The following is a 24,300-nucleotide window of genomic DNA, read 5'->3' on the forward strand; positions in this document are numbered from 1 at the left end:
AGTTCTCTTATGCATCATTACCTATTTATATTCATGTATAGTATATGAATAATGAATTTATGAACGTGTTGTCCTAAAGGTGTTTATGTGAAGGTAGATCTCACATATATGTACACACATGCACGTATAAAGGAAATATGTAACTGTGGTCTAATGAATTAGTGAATCTCTTTAAATTTATTGCTCAATTATACTCTAAACTAGACTATAATATGAATGTGATATGATTATGTGAAAGGACATTCTTACACAATGTAGGTTCTATGATAAAAGGACATTCTCATCTAATATACCTTTGAGATATATGATATATGAGGGAGTATGTCATTAAGGTGATCGTTAGGAAATAATTTTATCTAAAGGCTTAATGATATTTAAAAAGGTAGTTTATTGATTAGCACCGAAATGGCACAAAATTAAGATGGAGGTCTCACGTTATAAGTCTGTCCTCCTACATGGGTTTCTTTATGTTAGTAAGTCTGATTCCAAATATATGTGTTGTCTCATGAGATGGAAACCTTCATTTAGAAAGTCAAGGTCTCTAACAACAATCTCGTAGACCCTTAACTATGTGCCCACCTAAGAGTCTTGCTTAATTGATCAACCTAGATAGCTATTTACAAATTGTTAAACCTTATACAGATGTTAACCCTCACTTTTCTATGTGGGAGTATAACACTACATTCCATGTAACTCACATGGTCTATGTCGGTTCTGGCTATGTCAACTAAAGGTTATTAAGTTAACTAAGATAAGAATATTAATTCTAATCTAAATTAATAAGGAAGTGTACTTATCATAGGTTGGAATATGGACCCTATATATGCATTGTACTTTGTAAAAATATGCATTGTACTATATGTCTAAAAGTAAAAATAAGTTTTGGGTTATTTTGTTAACTTTGGGTGAGGCTTGTAAACTTCTTTTAAGGCATATATAACCTATTTCCCAAGTGAAAAACTCCAACACCCAATAAAAAGATCAAAATCTCAAAACTCTTATCTCTTCCAGATTCTCCCTAAGCCTCCATGGGAGACAAAAACTCAAGACAAAGCTACCGGCTGGATTACTATGGTTTCTTATCATATTTTTCATGGTTCTTCTTTCAATAAGGTATGGTGATCCTTAATCCTTAGTTACGCATTCATCTAAGGAGCTCAATCAATAATTTTCAAAAGTGATTCAAAGACCAAAATTCCTAATTTTAAATCTATCCTTGGTTTCCTTGTCAAATTGATTTCAATGTGATTCTTATGATGGATTTACGTTTTATCATTGTTTTAATTAAGAATTTCAATCAAACTTTATGAAGATCCCATGATCCTTCTAGTTTCTCATATTAGCCTTTAATGTGTGTTTTGTGATCTAGATTTGATATTTATTGAATTGTGAATACATTGTATTGATTAGCTTATTGATATTACTATCTGTATCAATTAAATATGAATTGTGGAGGAATCATCAAAGATGATCATTAGATTAGGTATTTGGTCATTTGACCTATTTTCCTTCTAATTAGCCTAGAATGTACATTGAATAGTGATGATTGATATGATCCACTTATGGTGGCGGTGTTTACATTTTTGTACATCTTTGTGCATTATGATCATGGCGTTGAAGGAATTATATGAAATATGAATTTATATGATGATTTCCATGGTTTGGAAGTTGAAGTATTTAGCCATGATTTTAATAGCATGTCCTTAGTGGATTAATGTTATGTGAAGTACATGAATAGCCCTCAAATTTAGTTGCATGACCTAGATGTGGAGATGATGTTATATTAATGTGTCATGATCATATTAGGGTTAGGTGTGGTATATATGCCTAATTATGATGAATATTCTTGTAGAATGACCCTAACATATGAAATCCCAATCTGAACGTGTGATCAAATTATGCTGGGAGTCTTCTATTCTAATGTTGTATATGCATTTGTCACATATGGTTTAATGTGAGTGTGTGTAGTCTGTAGTCCTTAATGTTATTCATGTGTGTATGACACCTGACTTGAGCAATGTTGTACAAGTGTTGTGATCTTTAGAGGGTGGCTTCCTCAATTCAATGTTACATCCATTATGTGATTATATTTTGCAGTTAACACAAAAAATTCATGCAAATCTATGAGTAGGATAAAGTAATGATGGCTACAGAAAGTATTGTTTGTTTATGCATCATAACCTATTTATATTCATGTAAAATATATGAATAATTAATATATGAACAAGTTTTCCTAAAAGTGTTTATGTGAAGGTAGATCTCACATACATGTACACACACATGCACGTATGAATGAAATATGTAATTGTGGTCTAATGAATAAGTGAGTCTCTTTAACGGTATTACTCAATTGTACTCTAAACTAGACTATAGTATGAATTAGATATGATTATATGCATGTACATTCTCACATGATGTAGGGTCTATGATGAAAGGACATTCCCATCTTAGATACCTTTGAGATATATGATATTTGAGGGAGTAAGTCCCTAAGGCCTTGTAAGACCCTAGAACGAACTAAGGTGAACTAGAGCTTTGTGAATGTTTCTTGAGTTAATTTTGTGTTATGTCCTTCGTCAGTGTGTGAGGTTCGGTTATGTTTGGAGGTCACATGTCCTAGAACGTCCATGACGTTCGGAAGGTCTGCATTAGAATGTGCTTGTGTATCCTTATTTGTTTTAGCGAGTTTTACTTGTTTGTTTTTATTTAAATTGGTGTTGGATGTTCCTAAAGAACTAGACGAATTAATTTATGGGTTTAACGTACAGGTATGACCCCACCTAGGACAAATGAAGGGTCCTATATAAGGGCCCAAGACTTAGACCCAAAACTACTTAGATAGTGTCCATCAACAAACCAATCGACAACTAGCAGACCAATCGAAGGATCGTCGAGTTAGTCCATCGATTGGACTTGAAAGTATGAAGATTTAGAGGGTTTCATACCTAATCAATGAACTCCATCAATGAGGATTCTTTTGACAAATGGTCCGTCATTAGGTAGTCATGGGTATTGCTGTAAAAACCAGTAAAAAATCAGCCTTGGATTGGGGTGTTTAGTAAATCCAGTACAGGTATTTTTTTTACCTTTGAAAATTTGTAGGGTCTTTTAGGTATATTAAGATGTTTCTGTCACGATCCTCAAGTACACCCTAGAATTTAGAGTATCCTTGAGTCATCACATTGTAAATGACACTTCAAGATCTTATATAAGCTACTAGTATTATTTATTGCATAATAAACATTCTAAAATGAGCAAGAATTTAAAACTTTATTCACACACGAAGTACTTTTTTCATAGTCATTACACAAGAAGAAGACTTTAATTTAAAATATTAAACCTTTACAACATCTCTTTGAATAATCTAAACTGTGGAGTATCCAATACTTGGAACTAATCCCATACAAAACAATAAAATAAAGACTTTAGACATAAAGGAACATGTGGTTATTGTTTTCGAATCGATGAGTACTCACTAAAACAAACACGTAAAACTCAAAAAGGGAAAAGAAGGGGTTAGCACATTAGATGTACTAAGTACGAAAATCATGCAAAAACCATGAAAAAAGAGACAATCAGTAAACAGCATGTATTACATGAATTTCGGTTCAAACATCATACTATAATCATAAGAACAACATTTAACACTTTAGAAATTAAGAAATCATCCAACAAATTTTTCACATTTTTGTGCCCACTTTCTAGTGAACTATTTCACTGTACAGTGATGGTACAGTGAAGTGGTTAGCCTTCACATTTGACATCTTTTAGCAAGTACTCAACCCACTAAATGTTATCCTAAGACTCATTTATGTAAAACCAAAATAGACCTCCCATACACCCTCTCAAACAAATTTTTAAACCTTAAGACTACTTATAATGAGTTACATACACTTACACTACATCACGCACATCAACATGAGATTCTTCTACCAAAGGTGATCTCCAAGATTCACTTTACTGAGTGTGGAGTGACCGCCCACACAATTCCTTTCACACACACACACACACAAGGGATCATATATACTACCTAAGATAGAATCATTCTCACTTAATGTCATGACATACATCAAACATGACATTCTCCCTTTCAAAGGTTCTTAAGAGACCTACTCATAGAAGATAAGATCCATGATTGACATCTTCAAGATTACCTATGTAACCCTTAGGATTACCTATGTTTTGATCATGTCCACATAAACAACCATCTTCCCTAACTGAAGTCATTCTTAAGACTTATCTTGGTAAGACAACAAGTGACCATTCCTATGCTTCTTTCACACCTTAACTTGATAACCCGTAACTACTCTAGATAATTACTTATTCATTAAACATATTTTGTCAAGTTAAGTCATTACATTCATTAGTTCATTAAAGTACAATCATCACATAAGGGACGTTCAAGTAATTGTCTTGGAGAAGACCTAGGGACTCTAAATAACACCTTCAAAGCCTATTGTGCAATATCTACATAATGTTCCATACCACCACCTAAACTTCATAGAACATCTCTTATGTAAGTAAGTATCCCATATGATGAGAATAGAGAGTAAATGACATAGATCACGGTAGCAAAGCATGGAATACGAAGATTTAAACTACTCTGATTGTGGGTGTTCTACTTACCAATGGTAGAACGTGGACACATCCCATGTACGCACATGGTTAAGGAATATGAAGGGCTTACATTGTATTCTAGTCTCAGACTTTAATTAGAACTACTTCCCTTACCATACATACTCACTTGGTTCTACACTTTGTTCTCATAGATTACTTCACATTAAGGTTCATACAAAGGGTTTCCATATCAAGTTTATAACCCAATGACATTTTACCCTACCAAATAAAGGCAAATAGGGCTACCTCACAATGGCGAGAAGAATTTCTTCATGAATTTCCTAAGGTTAGATATGATGTCGTTCCTGAAAATCAACCTTAAATTCATCATTCATTACATAAAGGATACAATTACAACTTTGGACTTCAAGTTTGAATGTCGCACCTAACATTCATACAAACAACACTAAGATGATTTAGCTTCAAAAGTCACTACATCACATATTTATATTCATACATGCATCAAGTAAGAGACACAAGTCTACCTAAAAAAGACACAACATACTTTACATTTGAACAAATAACATGTTATTCAAGAAGCACAACGGAACAACCATTCTGATAATAAATTCATCCTATACACTACTATATACTCACAAATATAGTCATCATAGACTCATATTTCCAATTAGGAACAATCACACATTCAACTCTATCACTACACTCAATACAAACTCATTAGTCTAACATGATTACGTAAATAGCAAAAATAAAATAACACATACTTTCACAATACTTTGCATATAGGTAGATATGGTCATACTTCATATAATAAACTATACAAATCATCATATTACTTTAATTAGTGCCGACAAGGTCGTGATCATGATAATATTTAAAATAATGCCTACAAGGTTACATTAATTCACATACTATCTCCACCATAAAGGGACCATATCAATCACACATAATTAAAGAGCTAAACTACAATATCTATGCATAATATTCATAAAGTTCGGGCAGCATACCACCCACATGATATCACCACTTCAATCCAAAGTTAAATCATCCAATTCAATTCCATAAGGCCCTTACCCATGACCATTAATATCAATTAAATACATAAACCATAATTATGAATGAAATATTAGTCAATACAATATAGTTTTATCAATCTTAAACCAATTAGATATATAATTAAATATAATTCTTACATCAGTCAATAGACCATAGAAAACTACAGTAGAATCTATAAGCATTTTGTCAATATAAATTCAATAATTGTAGCATAAAATAGATATAAGAGTATTGATTACACAATTATTAAAATTGAAAGAAACTACACACCATACATACATAATGTTTACATGAATCAAAAGCCTATAAAAATCTATACATGAATTTATGAATATCTAAGCATAATAAATTCACCCATATTTTAGTGAAATTTAGATATTTGAGAAGATCAAGGGTTCATGGAGAATTTAATTGGAAAACATAAATTAAAGATCAATTACATCATATCTTAACGTTTTAAAACCTTTCGTGCAAGAACCGACGACTTAGAGGAGAAGAAGAAACTCCACTGAAGAACCCAATGATAATTGAAGAAGAAACTCCATTGAAGATCCATCTTCAAGATTTATCTTCAATTTGAACTCTCATGGATGTTTTTGGAGAAACTTTAGGAGGGAAACAGTTTTGATTTAGATGCTAGGATTTAAATGAGATTTTAATCATTTATATACTATTATTATACCCGTAAACAACTAAAACAACCATCCCCAAGTTCTATAATACTTGGGGTGAATTTCCCAAAACCCACAAGTCATAACAAAATAAAATGGCAGCAACTCACAACAACATCGATGCCCAACCATCGACGGTCCGTGGTTGAGACCACGCCCCGTCGATAGGGTCTCGTGGTTCACTCCTTCTCTTCCTCAACCTTCAAACACTCAGGCTCCATCGATAAGACCAATTGACGGGCCTTCTCCTTGGTGACTGACCATTGTTTGGCACTGCCTGACAATGTTGAGCTCCTAGTTGGGGTCCTCCTCTAGGTACCTTTGTGGATCCTACATAGAGTCGTATCCAATCGTTTCCAACCCAAACATGTACATATACTAATATAGGATGTCCCACATGATTTTCATCTAAAACAAACACGTAACACTTGAATAAAGATACATAGACACACCAGGATATTTTAAAGATCATCTTTCGAATATCATGGACGTTCTTGAGATTTTGATCTCCAAACTTCACGAAACTTTACACATTGTCTATATACACATAAAACCACATATGAGGTACATAGGTGACTTAGTCGTCGAACGTCTTGGTTGTCCCTTGACGTTTGACTTCTAATGAACCTTAACTCTTATCTACAGCCTCTATACCATATTATAGACAATATTAGAACCTTATACTATCATGACAAACATCTTTGTCTCTAGCTTCACCTAAGATTTCGAGGTATTACATTTTTCTCCACTTGGACAACATTCGTCCTCGAATGATACTTGCCACTCTCGAGCACTTCTTTGTATAGAGATTCAATTAGAAATTCATGACCATACCATATAATATCTCATAAAATACAAACATCAAAGGAAAACATCAATTTCACATAATTAAGAGAATCACAACATGAAGAAACTAGAAAATATTTTATAACTCATCATGCTACAAATCTCACATTCTTTATTACAAGTTGCAAAAAATCATTTTATATTCAATATCATGCTCATATAATAAATTTTAACCATATTATTAAAATTTTAGACCAAAGAGTCCATTAATAAATTTTTGAAAAAATTCAAAGTGAACTGGTAGTGAGTGCATTACAATGAATTGTGCAACTTTTGCAAAAATAAAAACATTTAGTCAATTTATGATATTAACACACTAATATGAACAATAACTTCATATAAAACTTTTTACATCATATCACGGCTTCATAAAATACACAATGAAAAAAGTTAATGAAATTCAATTTCAACCAACCATTCATATCATAAGGAGAATGTTTGGAACTCATTTATCTCAAAAGACTCCTTCATAAATCAAGTTACTCAAAACTCTTTGTTTTAGGCTTGAATAAACACATAACGAAAGGTTAAGTGTACCTCAGTCACAAATCACCATACTCTTTAGCATACTCCCCCTCTTAGGAGAAACCCATTTTAAGATTAACATAACAATCTACCACAACAAACTCCCTCAAGGAACCTTAAATATTACATATACTTTCTCACCCGAAGTATAGATCATGAACAAAGTCAAACCATCTAACCACTACATCCCCCTTACTAGGAGAAACTCACCATTACTCTTTCGTGTCTCTTCATTGTTCTTTCTACTTCTAACTCAATACATTCTCATTCTTTCCAACTACACTATCTTACAAAGGCAACCAAACCAACCTAGGGTATTTAACACCATCTTTCACACCTCATCTAACAAGTCACACTTAATCTTTTATCTCCCTCAACTCATACTTCATAGATTCATGCTCTAATGACCAAACACAAAAGGAAAACAAGGAAAATACACCATATACAAACACGATTATATTAATGAAAATGTAAAACTTTTCCAAGCACCCAATAGCCTCCAATTCATAATGTGGCGCACTACACATTATAAAAAAAACTCTATTAGATGTGGTTCATGACACCACTAAGAGACTCCCTAAATCTTATGCTCTGATAGAAAGCTTGTAACGACCCTCAAGTACACACCCTAAAAGTTAGAGTATCCTTGAGTCATCACACAAAAAATAAGACTTCAAGATGTGTCATCTATGCCACTCGTATCATTTATTGCATAAAAAACATTCTAATATGAGTAAGAATTTCAAACTTTCATCACACACAAAGAACTCTTTTCATAATCATTAGATAATTGAAAGACTTTCATTTAAAATATTAATCCATTACAACATCTCTTTGAACAATCTAAACTTTGGAGTATACAATACTTGGTACTAAGTCCATACAAGACAATAAAATAAAAACTAATTACATAAACGAACATGTGGATATTGTCTTCAAATCGATGAGGAACACAATTACTTCATATTGAACCCTTAGAAACCTATCCATCCTCCATGACATATCAAGACTTCCGATTCCCTACACTTTAGTCAAAAAGGGAAAGAAGCGGTTAGCACATTAGATGTACTATGTATGGAAGCCATGCAAAAACCATGAAAAATAGAAAATTTACTAAATAACACGTTTTCATGAATTTCTATTAAAACATAATCCTATAATCATAAAAACAACATTTAACACTTTTAGAAATACAAAAAGAAAAATAATCCAAACAATTATTCAAATTTTTGTGCCATCTTTCAAGTGAACCACTTCATTGTGTAGTGATGTTCTTACACTATTACAATGATGTGCTTAGCCTTCATATTTGACATCTTCTAGCATCTAGTAAACGCACTAACAGCTATCCTAAGACTCAGTCAAGTCATACATAGAGAGACCGCTCATACACCCTCTCAAATCATGCCTAAATCCATAAGACTAATTAGAATGAGACACATACACACTTGCACTACATAAACCACATCAACATGAGATTCTTCTACCAAAGGTGATTTCCAAGGTTCACTTGACTGAGTGTGAAGCGACAGGCAATAAAATCCCTTTCACACACACAAGGTATCTTATAGACTACCTAATATAGAATACTTCTCACTTAATAACATGACATACATAAAACATGACATCCTCCCTTTCAAAGGTTATCAAAAGACCTACTCAAGTAACTCAAGAAGATAACGTCCATGATTGACCTCTTCAAGATGACCTAAGTAATCCTTAATATAACCTATGTTTGGATCATGTCCATATAAACCACCATCTTCCCTAACTAGAATCCTTCTTAAGACTTTTCTAGGTAAGATAAGAAGTGACCATTCCGGCCCCCTTCACACTTTAACTAGAAAACCCTTAACTATTCTAGATATGTATTAATTCATTCAACATATTTTCTTAACTTATGTCATTACATTCATTTGTTAATTAAGAAATATACATAACATTAAGAACATTGAACTAATGGTCTTGGAGAAGACCTAGGGACTACAACTAACACCTTTAAAGCCTATTGTGCAATGTCTAGGTAGTATTCCATACCACCACCTAAACTTCATAGAACATCTCTAATGTACGTATGTATCCCATATGATGAGAATAGGAAATAATAGACATAAACCATGGTAGCAAAGCATGGAATTCGGAGTTGTAACCTACTCCGATGGAGGGTGTTCTAATTGCCAATTGTATAACGTGGACACATCCCCTATAGGCACATGGTTAAGGATTATGAAGTTCTTAATTTGTATTCTAGCCTCCTAGTTTAACTAGAACTACTTCACTTAACATACTGACTTGGTGCTAGGTTTCGTTCTGATAGTTTAATTCATGTTAAGGTTCATACAAAGGGGGTCCATATCAAGTTCATAACCCAATTACATTTACCCTTCCAAAAAAGGGTCCACTAGGGCTATCTCACAATGGAGACAAGAATCTCATCATATCATTCCTATGGTTAGATATGATGTCGTTCCAGACAATCAACCTTAAGTCCATTATTCATTCCACAAAGGATACCATTACAACTTTCGACTTAAAGTTTCATAATTTTACCACTAGGATCAAGGTTTCACATAAAGGACCCTCTTATCATCATTGAAGGTCTCACCTAACATTCATACATACATGAATAAGACACTTTAGCTTCCTTTGTCCTGACGTCACATATTCATATTCATACATGCATCAAGTAAGGGACACAAGTCTACTTAAATAAGAGAAAACATACTTCACTTTAGCACAAATTGCATGTTATTCAAGAAGTTAATAGGAACATTTATTATCATCTAAAAGTCATGCTATACACTACTATATCCTCACCAATGTAGTAATAATAGACTCATATAGCCAATTAGGAACATAAATGCATTTAACTCTAAGACAACCACAACACATACTCATTAGTCTAACATGATTACCTAAATAGCATAAATAGAATAACACATACTTTCACATTTCTTCGTATTTAGGTAGATATGATCATACTTCTAATAATCAACTACAGAAATCATCATATTACTTTAAGTAGTGCTGACAAGGTCATGATCATCATAATACTTAAAATAATACCGACAAGGCCACATCAATTCAAATAACACCGCCACCAAAGGGGAACATACAAATAACATCTAATTCAACAGTTAATTACATTAGATATAATTAATATGAGGAGATTTAAGGCAGCATACCACCGACTTGACCTCACCACTTCAATCATAAGCTAAATATTCCAATTCAATACCATATGGCTCTTACTTTGACCATGAATATCAATTCAATACATCAATGATAATACTCAATGAAATTTAAGTCAATTCAATATAGATTTATCAATCTAAAACAAATTAGATATACAATTGAATACAATTACATCATTCAATAGCCCATAGAAAAGTACACTAAAATCTATAAGCATTAATTCATTATCATGTCAATAAGCATAGAGTGAAATAGATCTAATAGTATTCATCGCTCAATTAATAAAATTGAAACAGTCTATACACCATACATACATAATCTATACATGAATCTAAATCCAATAACAATCTACACATGAATTCATTAATATCAAAGCACAATTAATTCACCAATACTTTAGTGAAATTTAGAGATGTGAAATGATGAAGGGTTCATGGAGAATTTCAATGTAAGAAATCAATTCAACATCAATAACATCATATCTTAACGTTTGGAAACATTTCATGCAAGAAACCAAGACTTAAAATAGAAATTGGACTTTTCATCTTTTGGAAATATTTTAAAATCATCTTTGAAATTGGATCTATGTTGCTAGAGAGACATATATGAAGAACTCCCATACATTATTAGGATAACCCAATGATAATTGAAAAAGAAACCTCACTGAAGATCCATCTTCAAGCCTCATCTTCACTTTGAACTCTCATGGAGGTTGTTGGAAAAACATTAGGAGGGAAAGAGTTTTTATTTAGATTATAGGGTTTGAATGAGAGTATAATCACTTATGTATTCTTGAAATACCTTTAAACACCTAACACAACAGTCCCCACATTATATAAGACATGGGGTGAATTACCCATAACCCCCAAGTCATAACAGAAAAATTAGAAGCAACTCATAGCACAATTGACGTTCTGTGGGTGAGACCATGACACGTCTATAACTACCTAGATTGTTGAATCCGGACAGCCAGGTGCATCGTTGACCTCTAAGAGGTCGCAGACAAGCCTCTTCTTGCATTCATCACATTTATATGGTTAATTTTAGCGGAAAACTTAAAACATTTTATAAATATGAAGTTTAATCAAACTTCATATAGTTAATACTTCATTTTATCATATACTAAGCTCAGTATAAAGAACAACCATCTATCATAAAGAATCAATTCAAAACTGAATATGAAAATATCATAAAAAATTTGCCAAACACGACCTTATTACAAAGCTTCGAAATGAAAGTATGAAAGAAACTCTAGGGATAATATTTACTAGCTATGTGTGAAACTAAGTCTAGAATAAAATTGTAGCATCGTCGAAATAAAGAGGACCTACAAAACGGTTTAGAGAAATATTGAAGTCCAAACCACTCCATGTGTCGTCAGTATGCCCTTTGACCTGCACCTATAAAATAGTAAAATTTTAGGGAGTTAGTACACCACTTGTAATAACTATGGTTGTATGCACGCATACACATAAAGCTATGGATGATCACTAAAAGTTCTTCCTAAGTAACATGCCATATCTGGAAAGTGCCATAACTAGACTTTCCTAACTCGTTATTTGTGAATTGTGGTATGAATATGATATATTTTAATGCATTGAAAGCACACAACTAATTTAAATATTATTTCAATCCATTACTGTCATCAAAATAATTTTAGAACCACTCGGGCGAGGATTTGAAAATTTGCTAACCCCCAACCCGAGAGCTCATTTTCTCACACTTAGATTATTTTCCAATTTTCTTCTTCTTGTTGTTGTGTAGTTAAATAATTCCTTTGTTAATATGTTTTACTCACATGTGCAATGTACGTTGTATTCCCATACCCATAAGATTCAATGTAAGTATTTCAAGGACTAAGGAACGATTTTATTATCTTACAATGAGTCATTCCTTATATTATATATTCATTAACATCTCATAAGACAGTGTGTATTGGCTATGCCATCTATTTCATTCATTTTATACTAGGGAAGCTATGGGGTATTTGGTAAACTTTATGTTTCTACTTCCCTTTATTGACATCATATAAGAAGTCATTATAAGCCAACCTTATTTTGCTTTGCCCATTATTTGCTAAAACTTCATGAATGTGATATTGGCAATTGACATTCTTAAGCTTTTCTTCATTTCTCACTTTGAACATATGTTCCATTATTATCATTCATTCTCACTTTCGTAGAGACATCATAGGAATTAAGATCGTGCGAGATAACATGAAATCCAGTGTCTCCCCACACTGAAAAGAGGTGATTCACCGGTTAAAATGAATATAGATAACGTGAGATACTCATGAAATCCACTGTCTATGTGCCACACCGAAAAAGGGTGATCCCCGACTAAGGTAAATCCATCTCAAGTGTTCACTCCACACTAAAAAGGAGTAGCTCACGGCTAAAGTTAACCAAGACCATATCGTGAGCATTAACAGATATATCATGTGATATAGAAATGAAAACCAGTGTCTTCCCCACACCAAAAAGAGGTGCAATCGCCGGACAATGTAAAACCGAACATACCTAGCTCACTTTGGTTGAAACCACTGACTAGTTCGTATGTTGTCTAGACATAGTTCTAAGACTAGAGACTTAATGATACTACTTATCAACCTTAGTGGTGTACTCGTTATCATAAGACTTACACGTGCAAGCACATGCTCATAACTAGTCTATTGGTGTTGTGCTCACTTTCATTATCTTCTTTATCTTTTAGAGTTGACTCAAGTATTATGGAAGTTCACTTCTAGATTGAGATTAATTTACTCTTTTTATGATTTGTCATCCTTACTTTACATTAATGAAATGTGAATTGTTCTCACATATCATCCTTACTTTACATTAATGAAATGTGAATTTTTCTTACATATCAACCTTACATTACATTGACAAAATGTTAATTATACTTATATATCATCGTTTGGTGTTATGTAGACTAGTCTCACACATTCTAACACCTTCATTATTGAGTATTCTTTTAACATACTAGCTTAGGTGTAAGTAAGTCTTGTCTCACTTTGATTAATACCCCATTCTTGAAACTTACTTAATTTAGACCCCTTCAATTATGTTACAACTCACGTTAATTATTTACTTTAGTGTAGTAGCTTCATTTCATTGTTGATGGATGATGAGAACTTCTTTCAATGAGTTACATGTGTTCATAGTTCATTCTTTTAGAACATGTTGGGAGTTGTCCCAATGAATGACATGCCCTTGGTTATGTATTCATTAAATTACTTTAGAAGTGATAATAATATATTTCATACTCTTACTACCCAAGATTGGCATATGATTAGTATTGGCCTCAACATTTGGGATGGTAAACTAGAAAACCATTTTGTTGGCATAAGCCAATTTTTATGTATGTTCATATTTAAATTGAGTATGTATGAAACTTCAGCCAATCATTCAACAATTTACATAATCTCCTAGCCATTAGAATGCATTCGTTTTGACAAAGTAGTGTTGTCAAATTTTATTGGCATCAGATAGACAATTCACTCAAGATGTGATTTCATGGTTGTCCTTTAAGCCAATCTTAGATCATGACTTTACGGTAACGTTTTTAAGACATATTTTACATCATCATATGAAAATTTTATGAATATAACCCATTCATAAAGTCACCTTAATAGTAAGTATGCATTAAGGATCACACATCACACTTAACATTTTCGAACATATCTTAGTAATACATCGTTCTTTAATTCACGTAAGGAACCCTTATCATCGAACGAGTTCACTTCATAGTTCATTCGACATTCATAAATCAAGAACTTAATACATAATATCAGCCAGCACCACATACCAAGAACATGATCTCTAACCTATTCAACATGGAATCGAAAAGGATACTAGGGATAAAGAGTTCGACGAGAACAACCCTAGTTTTTAAGATCTTTCAATCATTGGAAAAAATGTTCTCTTGGGGAAAAAAGTCAGGGGGAGAAACACATACCTTATGTATATTTCAATCTATGACGATCACCCTAACCAAATCCTTGAAAATACTTGAAATTTTCAAAGGAAAGCCTATAGCATTCTAACGTTGTGGGATTTGCGTTGTACTGGCTTAGAATCGTGAGTTCTCAGGATTTGATCATTAATTCTAGCTTTAGGAGCTGACTTTATGTTAAACAAATAAATTCATAACCCACTTAAATAAATAACCAATTAGTTAATTACTAAAATTCCCCTCCGAAATTGACAAAACATAGGAGAATGTTGACTTATCCGAAATTCTAGAAATTGGTGTTAACTATTTTTTCAGTTAACATTTTAACTTTTAATTTATTAATTAAAATCCTTAAGTTAATTAATTTAGAGACTAAGTGAAATTACTAAAATACCCCTAACTCTTTGGGACCATAGCTAACCCTTTTTGACAATCCTAGGTTAGGTACTAGGTTGTCCCCTTAACTAGTACTAGGTTCCACCCGATTTCACCTTGGTTGTCGGGTGCATTAGGGGGTCCAATTCCGTTATTCCTAGGTTAGTTTTCTAGTATGGATAGTTTTTTAGGAACTAGAGTTAGTTTTTTTGGATGGTCCCACATGAACGGAACCCCCCGTGAGTGTCATACCGAACCGCCCTAACTGAATTTGGTTAGGTTTCGGTTAGAGCGGTATAATGGTCCCCTTGGACGGTTCCTTCATGTGTAATGACCATGTGCTTGCACATAGGTTTTTTGCACTTACCTAACTAATTTATCTTTATGTATCAATTGGGAGTGTGTACTTATTGTCCCAAGGACCCTCACCATGTACTAGGGTACTACATAATTTACATGATCATTTTTTATGGTTATGTGGTATGGTATCGACGCTTCACACTTAGATGTCTGATACGTTTTGTGTGTGACGAAATATATTTTATTAGCTTAGGGTTTTCATTGCAGGTACATTTATTGAACATAAATCTTGGATTAGGGTATGACAACACAAAAAGTATATCTCATATTTGTATATAGAAAATTGGCTAATATCTCTAAACCAATTTTCGTATACCCAAAACGTATATCTCATATTTGTATTAGAAAACTGGCTAATATCTCTTAACCAATTTTCGTATAAATACCCAATATATCTATATATTGGACATTGGGGTGCCTATGTATCCCTAATAGGCTATCATAAGGGCATACTAGGCTCTTCATTAGACATATTATTGTATGGAATGTTACACCGTCTATGGGGTTTCTTGATTTGCTCATGCTAATCCCCAACCTTCACAATTTTAGACTCCATCAATGAGACCCATCGATTGGACATCGCCTGGTTGACTGGCCATCGTTAGGGTTGTCGTGGCAGTGTTGAGATCTAAGTTAATGTCCTCCTCTAGGTCCCCTTGTGGGTCTTACACAGAGTCATGCTCAGACATTTTCAATCCGAATATGTACGTATACAAGTTTAGGACTTGCCACATGAGTTTCATCCAAAACGAACAAGTAAAACTCGATTAAATATTCACACAAGGTTGTTTCAAGGCGCATCATTCAAACATCATATACGTTTTTGAGCGTGTCACCTCAAAACTTTACAAAACTTGAAACACTTCCTATATATGCTCATGAATCACACATGAAAACATAAAACCAGTTATAGGGCACATAGGTGACTTAGTCGTCGAAAGTCTTGGCCGTCCCTTGACGTTTGACTTCCAATGCACCAAAACTCTTAGCTAATGCCTCTATACCATATTATAGACTATTTTAGGACATTACACAATCATGAAAAGCATGTTTGTCTCTAGCTTCACCTAAGTCATTTTAGGGGTCTTACAGTTTCAACCCCTAATAACAAATTTTAGACTGCATTTCCTATAACCGAAAACCCTCCCCTGAAAAAAAACTCTACCAACACTCCATAGAATCTAAAATTCAAAAAGGAGCTAGGAGGGAGGTAGGTGCTTGTTTCTTGATTAAAAAAATCAGTGGGTTTTATCTTATGTAGGTATGGTAGTCATCCTTGAACACTCTTCTATTCAAGGAGTCATTTCTAAAACATTTCAAAAAGGGGTTTCAAACTCTATCTTCTTCTATCTTTGATTCTAAATATGGGTCTTAAATGAAAACATTTTAAAATGATTCAAATCAGTTGTTTCTAGTGTTAGTTTGTGATTCTAATGCTAAAACTCCAATAAAAATAGTTAAAGCTTTTTACAAAATTCTTAGCCTAAGAAATGGGTTAAATGAACATGATTTTGTAGTCTTTGATCTTTGGTTTATTTGGTTTATGTTGTTGTTTACCTACTTCCCTAAAAGATATATTATGATGAATTGTAGAAGAAATTATTATAGATTTTTGAAACATGAATAAAGGGTAAGTTGGTTATGTTGTTTAGCTTTATTTATGATGCTCTTGAGTGATATGGTTAATCGTTTGTTGCGGCGTTTACTTGAAATATATGAATGTGAATCTACTTGTGTATTGTTAATGAGTCCATGAAGTCATACTATGTGAGGTATGATGATAATGATTTTATTCTTGTCAATGTAACTTATGATTCTAGTTATGTGAAGTATTCTAGAGATTATGCCTAAAGAAATTATAAGATTTTGTGAAGAATGTTAAATGTTATGTAATATAATGAATGAAGGTCTAAACATTAATAGGATTTTATGTAAATTTAATGATGCTTATGTGAAATGTGTGTTCACATACATTCACTCACACTTGAATTATTGAATGAAGTTATGTTTTCTAAAAAATAAAATGGGGAGTTTTGGGGTGAGCGCGCTTCGTGTGTTGAGTTGAAGTGTTTAATAGCAATCCCATTACCTTCCAAGATCTTTCTATGATAAGTCGACGGATGGATTCCCTTCGTGATTTGAGATTTGGTGTTCACTAGTTTTTCTTAACCGATTATATTTATAAAGAGTTTCCGTGGGGGAATTGTGCTTAGCACCGGATATGAAGAATGGGTTGTTACACTTCACGAGTTTAGATGCGGTATTCAAATGTACCTAATGATATGAGTACTCCTCGTTAGTAGAGAATAAGTTACTTAGTAGAATCTCCTTATCCCTTAACTATGCGACCGCATAGGTGTAGCCATTGTAAAAGCCATGTAAAATGTAAAAGAATGACCCTACTCTAGCCAAGTGGGGATCCCTCATCCGATAAGGGCTAATATCAAGATTACATGTCTAGATCTCATGGTCTGTGTCGGTTAAGCTAGGTACAACAAAATAATGAATGAACATAGTCTTCAAAAAGGGAAGTCTTGTTATGTCTTATTAGAAGTGTTTGAGTGTTCTTCTATTATGTTTCTTTTAAGTGGGAAGATGTTCTCCTATGTGGAGTAAGCCTATAATTGTAGTCTTAAGGGTCACTTAGGTCTGTATTGAAGAAGGTGTATGGATGTTCCCTTCATTTGTTACCTTGTAGAGTCTTAGGATAATCATTGTTAGGGAAACTCCTACGGAAATGAGTTCACATTCTTTTTCCTTGATCTTGGAGATTCACACTTAGGATAATCCCGTGGTGTGCTTGATCCAAGGGGACCGTTAAGGGGAACTAAGTTTGAGTAGTAGTACGGGATGTTACTCTCACATCGCATTAAGTATAACTTATAAGTCCCATTGGAGTATGGAACTAAGGTATAGTTCTTAATGTATGAATTCTCCTCTATTGTCTCATTATTAGTATCTGCACTTGTCTCCCACGCGATGTAAGCCTATGATTGGTGGTCTTAAGGATCAGGTCCATGTGTATTTAATGAGGTATATGGGTGTTTGCTTCATGTCTTACCTTAGTGAGTATTACAATAACTTTTTTAGGGATACCTCTAAGGAGATTGGTTCACTATTTTGGGAATAAAAATGTTCATTGTAATGCTAAAGGGGTTCACTCTTACTTCTGGGTAGCTTACTTTAAAATGGTTCCCTTTGTTAAAAATTATGAAAATCCTTTCATAAGTATAAATTGAGGATCTATATGTTTTTTTTCCGCTATATTAAAGAAGGTTTACTTATTCGGCATGAAAGTGTATTTACAGTAAATTTTCCCTTTTTGCATCTTTTTGCATATGCCATACTTAGTAAATTGTTTGTACTAACCACATATGTTTCTATACTCGTTATGTATAGGTTTGAAACAACGAGAAATCTAGAAGGGAAAGCTTTGGAATCTTCTTTCTCAAAACCCAGTATGTCCTCATATATTCGACGACATATTCTATGTTTTATAGTTTTGGTTTTAAGACTTATTATGTATTTCTTTTAATTTGAAGGGTCATGTCGCGAAGATATTTATGTTGTGTCTTTAAGTTTGGCTTATGATGATGAGACTTCATTAGTATTTTATGAAAGATATTTCCCTTAATAAATTATTCGTGAAATTTTTTCAGTTTTAAGTACTTTTCATGTTTATAGTATTGAACAATAGTTAGATGTCCTATATAAAACCCCAAGGGTCATGTACGCCTTGTTTATATCCAAGAGTGCCCCTTCTTCTAGGGTGTACTTGGGGGTCGTTAGAAACATGGTATCATGCTTAAGTCTATGGGAGATAGTTTAGGTTCTAAAATCTTACATGCCGCATCTATTATAGTCTTACTCAATTGTATGAGTTGCGATATATCCATGGAGAAAAGACTATACGATGATAGAAGTTTCACTTTCTTTATTATTTTAATATTGTGTTTTAGAGTTAAGTTCTATAAGATATATTTTCTCAACCTCTTGTCTTTGTGTTTTTAGGATATGAATACAACGAGGACAACCCCTTATAGGGGATGGGAGGTGCAGATAATGAGAGAATCCCTCCCCATGTTGATCAAGCCCCTATAGTCGGCCTAGAGGGAGAGGATCACGACGTTCCCTTTCAAGAACCTCAAGAGCCTCAAGTTCCCAAAATATTTCCTATTCCCCAAGGTCATCAAGTTCCCTAAGTTGAATGCGATATGACTAAGGCAGAGTTGAGGGCTTCCCTCATGAATTTGAGACAACTCATGACGGCTCAACCTCATGTCGTCAATAATCACTTTGTTTCCCAAGTTAACCAAGGAGGTCGACATTAACCTAATGCTAATACTATCACTTCTTGAATTTGGGATTTTATAAGGATGAACGCTCCTACTTTTCATGACACTAAGGTTGATGAATATCCAAAAAGTTTCATAGATGAGGTGTTCAAATTGGTGGATCAGATAATTTTAGTCTAATTTCTCTTGCACTACCCTTCTTAATGGGTTTCGAAGTTAAAAATCCATTATTGATTATCCCATAAATTGATCCAGATGCCATTGGTATGACTCTTAGGCAGAGATCAGAGCTATCCGCTTACCAACTCAATGATGTGTCTCAAGTTTTGTTTGGGTAATGGAGGGATGAGACACTCTTGAGGGATGGTCTGGTATATTGTGAAGTGTTTATAGAGGCTTTTTTAGGTAGGTTTTTCCCTTATAGTGGAGGGATAAGAAGATTGTTGAATTCATAAACTTTCGTCAAAGGAGAATGAGTGTGCAAGAGTACTCTCTAAAATTAATGCAACTCTCTAAGTATGCTACAACCTTGGTGACCAAACCTGGGACTAGGAATAACAAATTTTTTATGGCATTGCCTATCTTGGTGAAAAAAAAGTTTCATACGTCAATGCGTTTCAATGAAATGGATATCTCTAACCTCGTGGTTTATGCTCATTAAATTGAGGCGTCCAAAATTAGGGAGGTAAGGCAAGAGGGTAAGAGGCCTAGGTCGGATGATTCTAGTCTCTAGATGAGAGTATTTCACCAAGATTCTTCCATGGGAAACAAGTATAGGGATCTAAAACAAAATTCCCAAGGAGGTTTCCATACTTCTAAGAGGACTATGTGTGCTTCTTGTGGAAAGCAACATTTGGGTAACTGTCTTGCCAAAACGTATGGTTGTTGTGGGTGTGGTTGTAATGGACACAAGATAAGGGACATCCCTAGTATCAAGGCAAGGGGGAAAGAGTTTAATGAAGCTCCTTAAGGTGGTCTTGATCCCAATTCTCCATAGAAGAATCATCCCTATGGGATGAGCGCTTGGAAAGATAAAATTTGTAAGTTTGAATGTCTTAACACTTAATGGTTGTTGTTTTGATGTTACAAGATGAATTCATATGGTTTTATAGTTCATATGAGCATTCTTTCTTGATGAATTTCTTTAAGGATAAATTTTTGTTTTTTTCAAGCATGCTTCATTCTGTGAGTGTTGACCCTTACCGTAAAGATTTCACTTTTTTAAGAAAATTGTTTTGTTATAAATTGTGGATTCAATGTTTGTAAATGTTTTGTATATGAGAGTGCTTAATGTTTGAAAAGGTAGTTCCTCCATAAATGAAAGAGAAGGATGAAATTTTAAATGTGAAAGTTCTTGCAAGTACTAGTGTTGTAATGTTTTTGAAAATTTTATGTCGTTCTCCTTATTAGTTGGTCATTGACTATGAATATTTGATAATGATTTTAATGTGTTATTTTATTGAAATTGATCTTCTGATGGTCTTAAAGTGTTTAGTGTCATTCGAGGACGGATGTTATTCCATGTGGGGAAGAATATAACTCCCTACAACAGCTAAAGTGATCTAGAGCTTCGTGAATGCTTCATGAAATAAGTTTTTGTTAAAATGAGTTACATTAATGTACTTAGTTAGTGTGTAAAGTTTGGTTATGTTTGGAGGTAAAACGTCCGAGAATATCCATGATGTTCGAAAGGTGTGCGATAGATAATACATGTGTGTCCTTATATGTTTTAGCGTGTTTTACGTGTTTTTTTCATTAAAATTGTGTGGGATTTTCCTAAGACCTATAAGACTTAGCTTATGGGTTTAATGTCCGGGTACGACCCCACTAAGGAACTACGAGGGGCCCTACAGAAGGGTCCAAGACTTAGACTCAATATTGCCTACACAATGTTCATCAACGAACCAGACGACAGCCAATTGACCAATAGAAGGATCGTCGACTCAGTCCGTCGATTGGACCTGAAAGTCTTCAGGTATTGAGAGTTTTAAACATAACCAATGATCCACCATCAATGGGGAATCTTTTAAAAAATGGTCCGTCATTACGGAGTCGTAGGTGCTGGTGTGAAAAGCTGTCAAAATTCTGCCTTGGCTTTGGGTGTTTGGTTAATTCACCCCAAGTCTTGTATGAACCTTGGAAAATATTTTTAGGGTATTTTAGGTATATTAATATATTTCAAACCCTAAGACCTAATTTAAGAATTCATTTCCTAAAACCCAAAACCCTTCCCTCAAGAAAAACTCTCTTAAGACTCCGAAGTTAAAACTCAAGAATGAGCTAGGACATTGGGATTCCATCATTATCTCTCATGGTATATGTCGGTAAAGCTAGTCCCCACAAAAAAATGAATGAAACAAGTTTTCTAAAAGAGTATTCTACGTAGTGTAGGTGGTGGAATGGGATTCCATTTATCCATTTAACTAAATATGCATTTCAAAAGGGAAGTCTTAGTATGTCTTATTTAAGGTGTTTCAGTGTTCTTCTAATGTCTTGTCACTGAGTGGGGACTTGTTCTCACGAGTGGAGTTATCATAATATAGGTAATCTTAAGGATCAATTACGTGTGTTTTGGAGGAGTTGTATGGAAATTTCCTTCATGTCTTACCTTTGAGAGTCTTTAGATAATTTTTCTTAGGGAAACTCCTATGGAAATGAGTTCACTTTCTCTAGGCTTGACCTTGGGGGTTCACGATGTCTTGATAAGAATGTGACTTGCATGATCCAAGTTAACCCTTATGGGTCACTAAGTGTGAGTGGTAGTATTGGATGCTACTCTCACAATGCATTTAGTGTAACTTATAAGTTCCATTGGAGTAAGGCAGTTAGGTGATGTTCTTAATATATGACTTCTCCTCTATTGTCTAATTATAAGTCTGTCAACTTTTCTCCCACGTGAGGTAAGCCTATGGTTTGTGGTCTTAAGAATCACTTAAATGTGTATTGAAGGAGGTTTATGGGCGCTTCCTTCATTTCTTTCCTTAGTGAGTCTTGGGATAACTTTGTAAGGAAACCTCTAAGGAGATTGTTTCACTGTTTTAGGAATAATTGTGTTCACTGTAAATTTCGGGTAGCTTATTGTCAAATGGTTCCTTTTTGTTAAAAAATATAGAAATCCTTTCCAAAGTTTAAGTTAATGATCTATATGTTGTTTTACCTCTTTAATCACGAAGGTTTTACTCATTTTGCATGAAAGTGTATTTATACTAACATGTCCCGTTTTGCATATTGTTTCATAAATCATACTTAGTAAATTGTTTGTACTAACATCATACTTTTCTATACACTATAAGTATAGGTTGAAGCAAGGAGAAGTCTATAAGCCAATGCTAGGGAATGTACTCACACAAGACTTGGTATATTCTTATATATTTGAGGACATATTCTATGTTTGTTAATTTTCCTTTTCAATACACATTATGTATTTCTTTTAACGTAAAGGGTCGTGTCCGTAAGATATTTATGTCGTGTATTTATGTTGGGCTTGTGATGATGAGACTTCCTTAGTATTTTATGAAAGATGTTTCCTTTATTAAACAATTCGTGAAAAGTTTTAATTCTGCACTACATTTTATGTCGTATGAAATGAATGATAATTAAAAGTCTTGTATACGACCCAAATTTGTGAAGTACTCCTTGTTCCGATCGAAGAGTGCCCCCTTCTTCTATGGTCTTCTTGTGGGTCATTACACGCAAAATCTTTATGAAAAAATGTTAAATAAAGGCTTAATGATTTTTAAAAGAGAGTTTATTGCTTTGCATCGAAACAGAATGCAAATAAGATGGAGGTCTAACGTTAGTAAGTCCGGCCTCCAACATGGGTTTCTTCACATCAGTAAGTCCGGATTCCCAAAATATGTGTTGTTTCATGAGATAGAAACCTTCACGTTCAACAAGTCAACGTCTCTAGCAACAATCTCCTTTACACTTAACTATGTGACCACATAGGACTCTAGCTTAGTAAATCCACCTACATAGCTATGTAAAAATGGTTTAACCCTAGGCAAGTGTTGCATTGCACTAGGTGACTGAAAAAATGATATGATTGGAGACTCATAAGAAGGAAAGACTTATGTTATTTATAAATTGTATGAATGCATGGTAAGTGACTTTCCTATGTCAAGATATGAATTATGAGTATGCATGTGAACTGCTTTTATGACTTCTAAGTGAGTTTACGTAGTATATGTAGAGGTATGAGACTCTATATGTACATTGAACAAGTTATCTGGTAAAGGAATTATGAGGGTTGTTTACCTATGATATTAACTAAATGAGTTATTACTAAGGTTGTAGTAAAAAAACGGGTCCTTATATTATATTATGAAGTAAATGACCTTATGTTTAGTTATAAATGAAAGTGTCATGACTTGTTAAGTATGTTATGCCTAGTTAGGGTTACCTCTTTGGTACACCTTTTTGAAGTATCACTGTATGATGCTACC

At 33.7% G+C, this 24,300-nt stretch overlaps 1 long non-coding RNA gene across 1 annotated transcript; it reads left to right on the plus strand.

Moving 5' to 3' along the window:
* Positions 1 to 975: 975 nt before the first annotated feature.
* LOC138338101 (uncharacterized) lies at positions 976 to 23,346 on the plus strand. Its single transcript, XR_011211416.1, has 3 exons — positions 976 to 1,113; positions 18,960 to 19,018; positions 23,154 to 23,346. It is a non-coding gene; the product is annotated as an uncharacterized lncRNA (long non-coding RNA).
* Positions 23,347 to 24,300: the final 954 nt, after the last annotated feature.

Source organism: Solanum lycopersicum, chromosome 9 (genome assembly GCF_036512215.1).
Source record: "Solanum lycopersicum chromosome 9, SLM_r2.1".
Classification (NCBI taxonomy): domain Eukaryota; kingdom Viridiplantae; phylum Streptophyta; class Magnoliopsida; order Solanales; family Solanaceae; genus Solanum; species Solanum lycopersicum.